This window comes from Prionailurus viverrinus, chromosome D1 (genome assembly GCF_022837055.1).
Source record: "Prionailurus viverrinus isolate Anna chromosome D1, UM_Priviv_1.0, whole genome shotgun sequence".
In the NCBI taxonomy this organism is placed as follows: Eukaryota; Metazoa; Chordata; class Mammalia; order Carnivora; family Felidae; genus Prionailurus; species Prionailurus viverrinus.
Window position 1 is genome coordinate 18,568,278 of NC_062570.1, and position 12,633 is coordinate 18,580,910.

Sequence of the window (12,633 nt, forward strand, 5' to 3'; positions counted from 1 at the left end):
CAAACAAGAATTGCCACTAGTTGAATGTTTTGTCTTACCCTTTTCTTCAATGTGGTTTAGACACCTGCATAATTTGCTTGCACTCTATTTGAAGGCTCGGATATTACGAGGGGAGTAACAAACTCCTAACCCAGGAGGAAGGAGAGCCATACCTGGATAGAGTTGCGGGTTGTATGAATCATTGCCAGGGGTCCAGGCTTAGAATGTTTGTTTCTCACATTTCTTCTAAACACTATGAATGAGCCATGATTATCAACCAGAACCCATTCTAGATGCACTACCGTATTAAGCCCCTTTGGTCTTCATGGCATCCCTATGAGTTTAGCCCTGTTGCTGTCTCTATCTTCTCTTACTAGTGAAGAGGTTGAGGCACAGATAGGTTGAATAACTTGCCAAAGGTCACACCGTTGGCTAATGGCAGCAAAGCCAGGATGCAAACCCGGGGAATTTGGCTGTGGAATCCAGGCATTTGACAGCTGTTATGTAGTACTTGATGTTAAAGTTCTCCATAACCCTCCCCCCACTCCCCACCATGACACACACACACACACACACACACACACCCCTCTTCACTGTTGTTCTTTATGTGTCATTAAAACGGTATGTTCCTCAACATCCATTTGCTAAATTGATTTGCTCTATAACAAAATCACCGATGTGGCTGATGGCTCTAAATCCAAATTGGTATTTGTCCTCATGCCATTTCCAGAATCATGAGACTGCAGTTGATGTGTATCTATTGTCCTCCCTGCTCCTCTGAAATGCCACTTGGACGCTTGTGATGGGTGCTGTTGACAAGAACAAATGAACCAAATAATATGATGCAAGAAAACAGATATTCTGGCTTTTAACCCGAGAACATTCTAGAGCCTCAGAACTTTCAGTAAACAAAGATGAGAGAGGTCACTCAGTTCAATCTCAGACTTTTTTCAGAGTGATCAGTGTTTAAGGGAACTTAAAATGGATATTTATAGAGGAAAAAAGTTTTATAATTGAATGCAGCCTGTTTCAAAGGTTTCGTTGCAGGAAAGGATGAGGCTGTCACTGCTGTTGTTCCTCTTTAAAATTTAAGTGAGAGCCTTGTGAAGAATATAAATATTGCTGGCAAAATAGAGGAGAAAGTTCATCTATTATGGTCTGCAAGATCTAGATGTACCAAAAAGTTACAAACTGCAATTTCAGTTTGTCAAGTCTTTCTTACACAGACTCTCCATCCTTGAATGGTTCTTAGTCACTGTAAGTAATACAATTAAGGTGTTAAGTGAGAATATAATGAGGCAGACATTAAAAAAAAATACGTATTAAAGAGAAAAAAAATGTTTTCCGAGATATCTGATACATTTGAAGGCACATGTAAGCCTTACTCCACTGTTAAAGAATATAAATAGGACATTACGAATTGCTTTGATTGTGTTCAACTTTGGTTCAAATTTCAATTTGTTTACAAAAAAGTCTTTTCAAAAACCATTTAGATTTACTAAATAGAAAACATTCACATGGTTTAAAAATCAAGCAATGTAGATGGTATCCATTGGAAAAACCCTACTCTAAACCCCCTGTACTTCATCATTTATCAGTTTCTTACGCATCTTTCCAGAGTTTACATAAATAATAGCCAAAAAGAAGATACTTTTTGTTCCCCTCTTATACAGCAAGTTAGCATATTACACACTGTCATGCACCTTGCTTTTTTTCACTTAAAATGTATCTTGGAGATCTCGGATCTCTATAGCAGTACATAGGGAATCACCTTGTCCTTTGTTTTCAGTTTAATAATATTTATATGGACACACTTTATCCTTGTTTGACTCATACCTTATTGATAGACATTTTTTCCTCTCTCTCTCTCTCTCTCTCTGTCTCTGTCTCTGTGTCTCTCCATCCCAATCTCTCTTTTATTTACTATTTTCAATTTGCTGCAGTAAACAGCATATGTTCTTTCACATATTTGAAATAAATCCATAGAATACATTTTTAGAAGAGGGATTGCTGGATCAAAAGGTCAAAGTGTTTGTACTTTTGGTAGATATTGCCAAATTGTTCTGCATTAGAGATACATAAAAATAACTTTCCCCCCTGGTTTTATTGTGTGTCCCAGCCCTGCAAAGTCAAAGACTTTACTGATCTTGTTCTTGATATATGATTACTGGTTTGTGCAACTAAGATAGGGTTCTTCCCAATTAGGCGTGCAAAGCTAGGCACTTGAATTCAACACATTACAGACTTGAATTTGCCATGCACCTCGCCTATTTTCTGAGCCATCTTTCCTCTGGAATCTAATGTTTAATCTTTGGTGAGATTTCACCTCTGCAGGAGAAGGTATATGTATTATTTATTCTTAACAACGTATGAGTATTTGTTTCATCTGAGTGCTCTTGAAAAGTGATGGATTAATAGCCCTAAAACCCTTTGCTTATTGTCTACAGGAAGCTTTGATTGGAACTGCTGCTTACCTGAGAAATTCTTCTAGAGGAACTACTTGGTACTATGTGGCGAATAGGGAATATAGTGTGTCCGCCCCCTACCCTTTTTCCAGCTTTATGCTAATGTGCTGGCAAGGATGTATTTAGAATAAGGCCAGTTGTGAGCTTTTTTTGGGTTCTATTGGTCTCCTTAGAATTAGCTGTTCCAAACTCCTTGGCTAGATACAGATGCTAAAGTTGCTTTCAGAAAATATCTTTGAGTCCTTATTTAAATTTCAGAGATGAACATCTTTTATTAGATCTTAGGTCTAGAAAGTCTTCCTGATTAGTTAATAAACATTAATAAGTGTCATTCAATGTGGTTTTCAAAGAGCCAATGCCATTTTTCTCGTAATTAAGCCATATTTATTAGCTTAGTTCAAGCTCAGTGTCTAGAGTGAGTAAGGCCTGCATAAAAAAGAAATGTAACTTAAAGGCAACTAATATTAATTCTTTAAAAAAACAGGTTCCAGATCATTTGTGCTACAATTTGAACTGATGGTTTCAGTTTGCCATGATACTAATACATATGAACAAATTTAGAAGTAAGTTTTACATCAGGTTTTTTTAAAATTTTGCATTTAAGAAATAAAACTTAAGAAATAAGAAATAACAAGTGGTGATGAGGATGTGGAGAAAAGGGAACCCTCCTGTGCACGGTTGGTGGGAAAGTAACTTGATGCAGCTACTGTGGAAAATATTATGGAAGTTCCTCAGAAAACGAAATACAGAAGTACCATAGGATCCACTAATTCCACTTCTGGCTATTTACCCAAAGAAAACCAAAACACTAATCGAAAAGATATATGAACCCCTATGTTTATTGAAGCGTGATTTACAATAGCCAAGATATGGCAGCAACCTAAATGCCCACCGATAGATGAATGAATAAAGAACATGTGGTATGTGTACACAGTGGAATATTACTGAACCCCAAAAAGGGGACACTTGCCATTTGTGACAACATGGCCTGACTTAGAGGGTGTTATGCTAAGTGAAATAAGGCAGAGAAGAGACAAATACGATAGGATTTCCCTTATATTAAGTGGAATCTAAGCAAACAAGCAACAACAGAGAGACTCATAAACACAGAGAACAAACTGGTGGTTGGTTGCCAAAGGGGAGGGGGGGTGGGTGAAATGGGTGAAAGTGAGTAAGAGGTACATACTTTCAATTATTTTTTTAAATGTTTATTGATTTTGAGAGAGAGAGAGAGTATGCATGAGCAGGGGGAGGAGCAGAGAGAGGGGAGAGAGAGAGAGGGAGAGAGAGAGAATCCCAAGCAGACTTACATGCTGACTGCACAGAGCTTGATGTGGGGCTTGATCTCACAAGCTGTGAGCTCATGACCTGAGCCGAGATCAAGAGACACTTAACAAACTGAGCCACCCAGGCGCCCCTCCCCCCACTTTCAGTTATAAAATAAATAAGTCACAGAGATTAAAAGTACAGCCTAGGGAATATAATCAAGAATATTGTAATGCACTTATGGTGAGCGTTTTGTAATGTATATGAGTTGAATCACAGTGCTGTGCACCTGAAACTAACTTAATATTGTATGTTAACTATACTTCAATTAAGTTAAAAAATTTTTTAATTAAAAAAAAATGAGGGGCGTCTGGGTGGCTCAGTCGGTTGAGCGTCCGACTTCGGCTCAGGTCATGATCTCGTGGTCCGTGGGTTCGAGCCCTGCGTCGGGCTCTGTGCTGACCGCTCAGAGCCTGGAGCCTGTTTCAGATTCTGTGTCTCCCTCTCTCTCTGACCCTCCCCCGTTCATGCTCTGTCTCTCTCTGTCTCAAAAATAAATAAACGTTTAAAAAAAAATGAAAAAAAAAAAGAAAACTAACAGACCACGAGTATCCCATCTTATAAAAGTTAATCTAGATGTCCAAGAATGAGGATCGTAAGGCAGTGAGAGAAGGAAACATCCAGATGTAATGCTCTTCAGAATCACTTCATTCTGAATGTCTTTGCTGTTTAGGAGAAGTCTTCAGGAGCATAACTGCTTCTTCTACATCATCCATTTCAAGGATTCTGCTCTGGATAACCACCATTTTTCAGGGAGAACGTAAGTATGGCCTTAGATGCAATCACCTTATTGAACTGGATCTAGGAGGTCGAACATCGCTAAATCCGTGGCTAAGTGGTAGAAACAAGTGCACTACAGATGCATCCGGAACCTCCATGGCAGATTATACAACAAGGCAGAACATTCAGTTGTAAAGGGCTCGTAAAGGTATTCAAGACCTCGGTGTCCCAGATCCAGTTATCTGGGAAGCAGACACTCATAGAAGTTCAAAAGGCTTACTGGGGAATAACCCCTGTGAAAGCAAAGGGGGAGAAGGAGGATTGGACAGGAGGGGCCACAGACCAGGCTGTAGACCTAACAGTCTGCCAGCCCAGTAAGATGCCCTGGAGCCAAGAGGAGTCCCGCCTGGGGCCTTTGACCAATGCTTTTCTCGGCCAACACAATAAGGACACAATAAGGACATAACCTCAGCTTGAACCCTGATGTGAATACTGAAGGAGCCAACAACTGGAAGATGTCAGCTAACCACACTCCTCGTAGCAGGAAAGTATTCCTTGCGGGAAGGTGGATCTGAGTGGGGCACCTTCGTATCTACCACGGAGCATCCCGTGCAATTTGTAGATCCAGTTTTCTATAACGAGGGCCAGCTCCTCTCAGGCTCCAGTGGCCCCCTCTTCCCGGGGGGGATGCTGAGAATAGGGAGGTTAGGGAATGAACTGTAGCCCCTGTCATGGCAGTTGATTTCAGGGTCATAACTGTTAGACACTGTCTCCCTCTTCCACTGTCCATCTTATCACCTTAGCTATCACATCTGGTGGTCTCAGCGTTTATCTACTGGTTTCTCCCAAGCCCTGATTCCCAAACAGTCTGAGACCCTCGTAACCATATGCTGCTCAGACCTGGGTTGCTACACTTGCCCGTCGCAGTCACAGTTGGGCAAGGGAGCACCAAGAGCCACCAAAACGGGTCACCTGAGTTCCACGCACATTATCCCTTGAATCCATCATGTAACAGCAGCCCTACCTCGTCCCGCTCATCAGGGTCAATGACTCCTAACAGGATGGTAGCTCATCTTCTTTCCTTCTGCTCTCTGAACACAGAGCCCAAGTGCCCAGGCAACGCCACAGCCATAGTTTATGGTTCAGTGGGACTCTCGCTGTGTTCCCCCTGGTGAGAGTGTACCCTCTTGGGGACCAGGATGTCAAACTGCACGACCCAGAGATGAGGGGCTGGGAAGCCCAAAACCTCTCAGTAATCATTGGGAGTAATGGCATGTGGGGCCACCTATGCTTCCACATGTTGGTTCCCAGATCCATGTATTCTTCCTACTGGGGACTGCCTCATACTGTCCCCTACTGGGGACTACTTCCTACTGCCTCATATACAGGTCTCTGACCCAATGCCTGTGCAGTATCCTTGAGGGTAGCACCCATACCCCTTCCTCTTGGTATTATCTCCAAGGTGGTGCTTACCCTGCTCCTTCAGCAATTCATTAGGTGCTTGATCAGGCCAGCATCTTTTGTGTCATGGCATTTGTGCTCCAGCCAGTGGATCCTATAGTCATGGCCCACTCCCACATCTCCTTTTTATGAAGTGGCTTCCCTAGTCACATGTTATTTTGCATGCGATTCTAGGCCTCTGGCTCAGGCATTCTGTAAGCCCGTCATTAACGGTACTGACTGAGTACCCACAGTAGAGGTCTACTCCTGTGAGAAGGAACCACTGGCCCCTCCAACAGAGTCATCTTGCCTCCAAGTGGCCAGTTGGTCTCTCCAAGGAGCAGGGACACACTGGGGGCTTAGCTTTAGTCTCTGTTAGTAGCAGATTGAATGTTCACAGGCAATGGAAGCCCGGTCAGCCTTGCTAAAGGGGAGTTCAGGCTACTGGGTCTATTCATTACTTTCATCCCTGCTGTTGTGGCCACTTCATACATGTACCCATTGTCCCAAAACACTGACAAAATCTGTCTCACATCAATTGACGAAGTCTTTTTGTCTACTTGGTTGCTTAGTCCCTCTTCTGTAGTGGATGCTTTTTTTGTGGATGTTAACATATGATATGAAGATCTTCATACTTGGTGTACATTCCCATCTGTCTATCCACATGTCTCTACTCCAGGCCTCCTTGGGGCTGATTTTCCAAGCTTTTTTGCTTCCAGGTCGTTTTCTAGCTGGCTATGTGATTCACTACTGCCTACAAGTTTGTACATGTTCTAACTTCAGAACACTTTTCCTTTGACACAAGGTACATGACAAAATATATTGCCTAAAGTTCCACATGTTGGAAAGATGTCCCCTTATGATTGTATTTCAAAATCTACCCCTGAGTGAGGCAATAATAGCTACTATCTGCTTTAGGCTTGCATACACACACCAAGCTGAATCATCCACACTTCAAGCTTAGGCTTTTTTGTCTTCTTTCAGCTTATTGTAGGCACCCCCACCCCACATGTAACCATATGTGTAATTTGGGTTAAGGGGGTGCTGGTGCAACCATAGCATGTGACACGGAGTCTGAGCTACCTGGCCAGGCAGCTCGCCATTGCCAGTCTTAGATACACTGTTTCCAACCTATGATACATTGTTACTGGGTCCACCTGACTTTCTGACTCCCAGGTCATGATGGGAGTTGTGGACACATGGTCACTTGGATCTTGGTCAAATGTGCCATCACAGGGCCCAGTAACATGCCAGGAGCTGGTTTTCAGGAGGTGTGGTTATTCTCTACTGCAGATGGTATGACCTTGCTCTAAAACTCTAGGGACCCGTGTTGTGATTCTCCCACTAGGGTTTGCAACAAACTCCACATTTTATCTTTTTTCCACCACTGACACCTCCAACAAAGGGTCTACTGAATATATGACCCAAGTGTCAAGGTTCCTTGCATTTCAGCCTAGAGCTATTCCAAAGTTCTTTTGCTCTCAGCCCAAGTCAAAGATGGTTGAATTCCATATCACTTGGAATAGGGGAGCTGTTTTCCTAGGTATGGGATGTGTGGCCTCCAGAACCGAAAGAAAACAGCAAAGAAGGAAGAATTTCTTTGTAGAGACGTCGCAAAATGCAGAATTTGTCTTTTCCTTTGGAGGGGAGGTCCCGGCATGCCCCTGACTACTGGATTTCTAAAAATTTTACTGAGGTATTAGCCCTGAATCTTTGAAGGATTTAGCTCCCATCTTTTGGAGCACATGTGTCTTCCTAAGGCCTGGAGGCTTCTAGTCACCTCTTGCTCATCATGTCCAGTTTGATGTTATCGAAGTAATGAAGTAGGTCTTTGGGAGAAGGAGTGAAAGAATCATTACCATACATATTTGTCATGGTGTTTCAGGGTCCTTCTCTTTGGGGACCTGGTTACCTTTTTTAGTCTACAGGATCCAAATTTGAAAACTGACTCCGAGCCACAAACTGAGCAAGTGATCAAGAATTTGGGGGGGGGGGGGGGGGGGGGCAACTGCCTTCAGCCTCTTGATCAACCAATTTTGCCCTTATAAAATTATATATAGTAAGCAATCCCCCTTGTCAGCTGCTCATCTACTTGGCCCTGTAATGCCATGCTCTGTTAATCATCTGTTTAATTCTCTATGGATCAGGCCCCCTTGGCTGCCACTCTGATCTGTTTGGTCATTATGAAGATTGTGGCTCCCTCGGCTTCAGGCAGCAGAGTGCTGCTACCATGTCTCTATCGTTTCGGGGGCCCATCTTCTCCACTGGTATCAGGTAACCAAGTTCTATGACCCCCTCTCCTGCTCTCTGGCCTGCAGAGGGAAACCACCACGGGTCTCTTAGTGACGCTGGTGCTTTCCTCACCAGCAGATTCCTGCTGGCTTTGGTGCAGGATGTGTCTGTCCTCTGGGCCTTCCCATGGAACATGGCCATTTAGTGGGTCTTCCAGACTCTCGTAATATATCTGATCCCACATGTTCACTTCCCTGAGCCTTTAATCCCTTCTACCATCTGCCACAGTAATGTAGGCATTTCATCACTCAGTGTGGGCTCTCACTCTTTTCCAAGCTTCCAGGAGCTGCCCTAGCAGTGAGTTTGCACCACTCCTTGGGGTCCTTGCATGTTAAGGCCTGTATCCTTAGAGAGTGCCCCCAAGTGCATGAACCTTCTCTTATTCCGTGTCGTGGCCCAGTCTCCTTGACTGAGCACTCTCGCAATCCAATCCCATGCCAGGATACACCAGGATGCCCTGCAGCTCCTTTGGGGGTGGTCCCTTTCCTCCTTCATGAGGCCCGGTGAGCTGCCACTTGACCTTGATTACAGGCCTAGCAGTCAGGAGATGGGAACAGCTTCTGAAGGGGAGGGAATCCTCTCTACTGTCTTCCTGTGCTGGGAGAAATGTTAGCTCTTAATGAGGTGGAGTGGGAGGTGTCTGAGGGCTCAAAAACTTTGAGAAATCCAGAGAGTCAAAATCTTTGGGGGTATCTACCAGATAATGCCATCACACATGCATACACACACACGTATATATGTATGTACCTATCTGTATGTATGGATATAGATGTGTATGTGTATGTATGTATATATAAAGTTAAATATACATATAAGCTTTTTCCAATTAGGCCCTGATTTTGGCATAATAGAGCTGTCGGCTGAGCACGTGACATAGTCTTTGTCAGCTCAACTAGGCTCTCCAGAGCAAAACTGCCCATTATAGAAGGCTTGCTTTCGGTGGCAAGTGCTGGACTCTTGTCCCACCACCTGCCCAGTCGCTGGCTGGGGGCCGCCCCAGGAAGAGCCTGCCCTTGGCTCCTACGCTGAGGCTGAGCCTGCAGGAGGTACCAGCTGGAGGCTGATGGCCAAGTATACTTCTCACTGCATCCATCCCCACTGGTTCCAATCTGACCATCTCTGTCACAGAAACGGTACAGGCAACCTGAGACAATCAAGCAGACCAAAAACAGCACGTAAAGCCCCTTCCGCTTGTTTTCAGGGAATTGCATTTTCTGGGTGTGTTGGGGGCGTCTCGCCTCCTGCCTGAAGCGCAGCACCTTCACAAAGCGCACGCGTCTTGAGTTACTGGCTCCAAGCCGCCCCCACGCCACCTTTGGTCTAAATCTTGTCAAAAATCTTTGCTCACTTCACGCCTTCAACAAAATGAGCCCTCCTGCCGACACGGCATAAAAAGGGATTTTTTGTCCTTGCCCCATCTGTGACCATGGGGCGGACGCCCAGAGTACGCGCACACACACGGACCGGCTTCCCGGCCCAACCGGTGATAAGCCAGGGCCAGCCTCTCCTCGAGCACTGGCACTAGCTGGCACCCAGATTCCCAAAGTCATTCTGACTCATTTACGCCACCGTCTTGTATATCCGGTTATGCCCAGACGGCACAATGCCCCGGTCCTGCCTCAAGAAGGATGCATTTAATAGGGGTCAGAAGGGCTGAGATATAAATATCCTTCAGTGCGCGAAGAAAGAAAACCAAAGCAATTATTATGCCGCTGGCAGTTTTTCAAATAGAGAACCATTTTGCTTTAAGACGTTTAGGTTGAGCATAGGAGTGAAGACTTAATAAAGACTGGGCAAGGAGAAAGCTTTTCTAGGAGGTCTTGGATTTGCGTTTAATCTTACTTTAAATCGACACCCCCAAGAGTTAGATTTTCTGTTATATAGACGTGTGCCTCTCAGACGCAAATATTCCTTTGACACCTGTAAGTAAATCGATGTGGAAGACTCATAATAGTGGTGAGAGAGTTGGTTTAACGTGCAAAATGTACTAAATTATGTCCCAGCTTTGGGGGAAAATACTGAATAAAGTAGACTAAAAACATTCCCCAAGAGCTCCCATTCATTTTAGGACAACTTGCTCAACTGGAATTATGTTTTTCTGTACAGTGGGGCATTTAAATGTCTGGTCAGAGAGAAATTGGGAGGAATTTTGAAGTATTTTGACCGACTTTATGCCTCAGGCAACTTTTCCCATTCTGCATCGAATGTAGTGTGTTTTTACTTTGCTCACCCTGCCTTTTAAATTATTTGCTTTACTGCACATTTTTGTCGGGAGGGATCGGTCCCTCCCCTCTCTTCCTCCGAGGACCCTCAGCAGGCCTCAGGGGAGGTTTTCAGGACATGGTGTGGTTTTGCCCTGGTGAAAAGGGATGGTTTGCACTGCTTACCTCCTTTGGTTTTGTGAGGAAAGCACCCTGGCCCATCAAGCTGTGCAGCGGCATATCAGGGAGAAAAGGGAAGGAATAAAAACCTAGAAAAGTTTGAGAAAGTTCCTTTAAATACTTCGTGCATACCTGCAGGGGGTGGGGGGTGGGGAGAGGGGTAGAAAAACAGAGTAGAGCCTATCTGTGGCAACTGGGGTGGGGGAAAGACTTTAGTAGAAAACCAACTTCATTTAAACGTTAGAGGCAGCAGCTTTGTTTGGAGTTTTAATCCCATGCTGGTGGATGCTAATTCTGTAACATTATACAGTTGCCTTTTTTTTTGGGTACAAAGGTGGAAGGGGGGTTTTCTTTTGTGTTTTTCAGTGCAAAGTGATTCTGATCAGAAAGGACCAAGGTTTCAGCTCCTACCTGACATTTCCATCTGAATCTACTTTTTTTTTTTTCTTTTTTTTTAAGAGGGGGAAAGAAAGGTCTAGTTTTTCAGGAAAAGAACCTCTCTACGCAATCCTGAAACTGATCTTTAGATTTGCTTTTCCTTAATCAATAGAAAAAACCTTTGATTGCAACTCAACACTTATCTGACTCTAACACAGGACTAACTGAATTTTTGGTTTTACGAGGAGGGGATTCAGACATCATTTCAGGAATCAGAAATAATCGGCAGCAAGTAGGGGAGAACTGACATGAATTCTTGTCTTACCTAATTTTTGCCTGGTTTCCCAAGATCTGGCTTAATATTTCTGACAGTTCCTCCAGTCTCTACAGAACAGGTTAGTGACATTTTTCATAAATACAAATACTTAAAAACGAATCCTCCTTACTGCTCTCTGAACTGTTTCCCTAAAGGCTCAAGTCTTAAACTCGCATGGCAGCTCCCTCTGCTAAAGCCTCGTGTGATCTCTGTTAGTCTTACTACCATTTTCAGCAAACGGACTAATATTTATTGTGTGCTTGAGACTTCAATGTATATACCTGACATTGAAGATTTACAATAAAACTCTCCCAGGGTAAATTCACTGATTTTCCATGAAAATGTGGCTGAAAAATTGCAGTGGTTTCCAATAATAAGAGGAGGGGTTTTTTCAGTTTTTGAGAATTCTATCGGAGCAGACTCCAGGGTCTACCTGTGTACTTGGTTCTCAAGCAGGTATATGCGTAACTTGGATCTTTGCATTCTGTGTGCGCATCTCAGCTTTGTGGAGCGGCACAGACCATCCACGCTCCTCACGGAGGACAAAGCCGCCAGTTCAATGATTGTAACTAAGATGCAAACAAGTTCACTTTTGTGATGTTCCTGCTTTAATTAATTTGCTGGAACTAATTACTTGCTTGCTACGTACTGGATTCTATTTTTATTGTAATGCCAAGGAGCAATCCTGGCGTGGTTCCTCTCTATTACCAACGTGTCTGTCGTTCCTTTCACTAAGGAAAGTCAGTGGACAGAGTCTTCTATTGCCTGTGAATCTGGTCCGTACTTCAAAATGATGGATTGGCTCTGTCCTAGAGGGAAGGCGATGCCAAAACTCTAAATCCTCCTCTCCTACCTGCAGAAATACATTGTGCTTTAATCAACTTTTTATTTGCCCCTGATGAAAAGCTATTTTAAAAATGAGGAGAGCCAGGTCTCACAGAGGACGGATGCTCGTTCTAGAGACACAATGCAGGACCTGCCTCTTTAGAGTCTGGTCCTATTTCTCGTCCTTGGTAGCTACAGCATAGACGCCTTTCCTTTACTCGTTGCCACCTTCATTGATTCCATAGAATTTCCTGCAATTTGAATGATCTTATTGTACTTACAAACTGGCATCTCATGGGGGAGTCTAATTTGTTCGTGAAGCGTTGAACTCGGGAGGACCTGCCAGCATTCAGGGAATTTCAACCTGATGCAGAACTGTTGATGCTGTTATGTGAATTTGTTCTATGATGGTTGTGATGTGGCTTGGGATTTGCTACCAAACACACCTGGTGTTGTATTTACTCTGGCAAGCTGGGGATTTTTTTTTTCTTTTTCTTTTTAAAATTCCAGG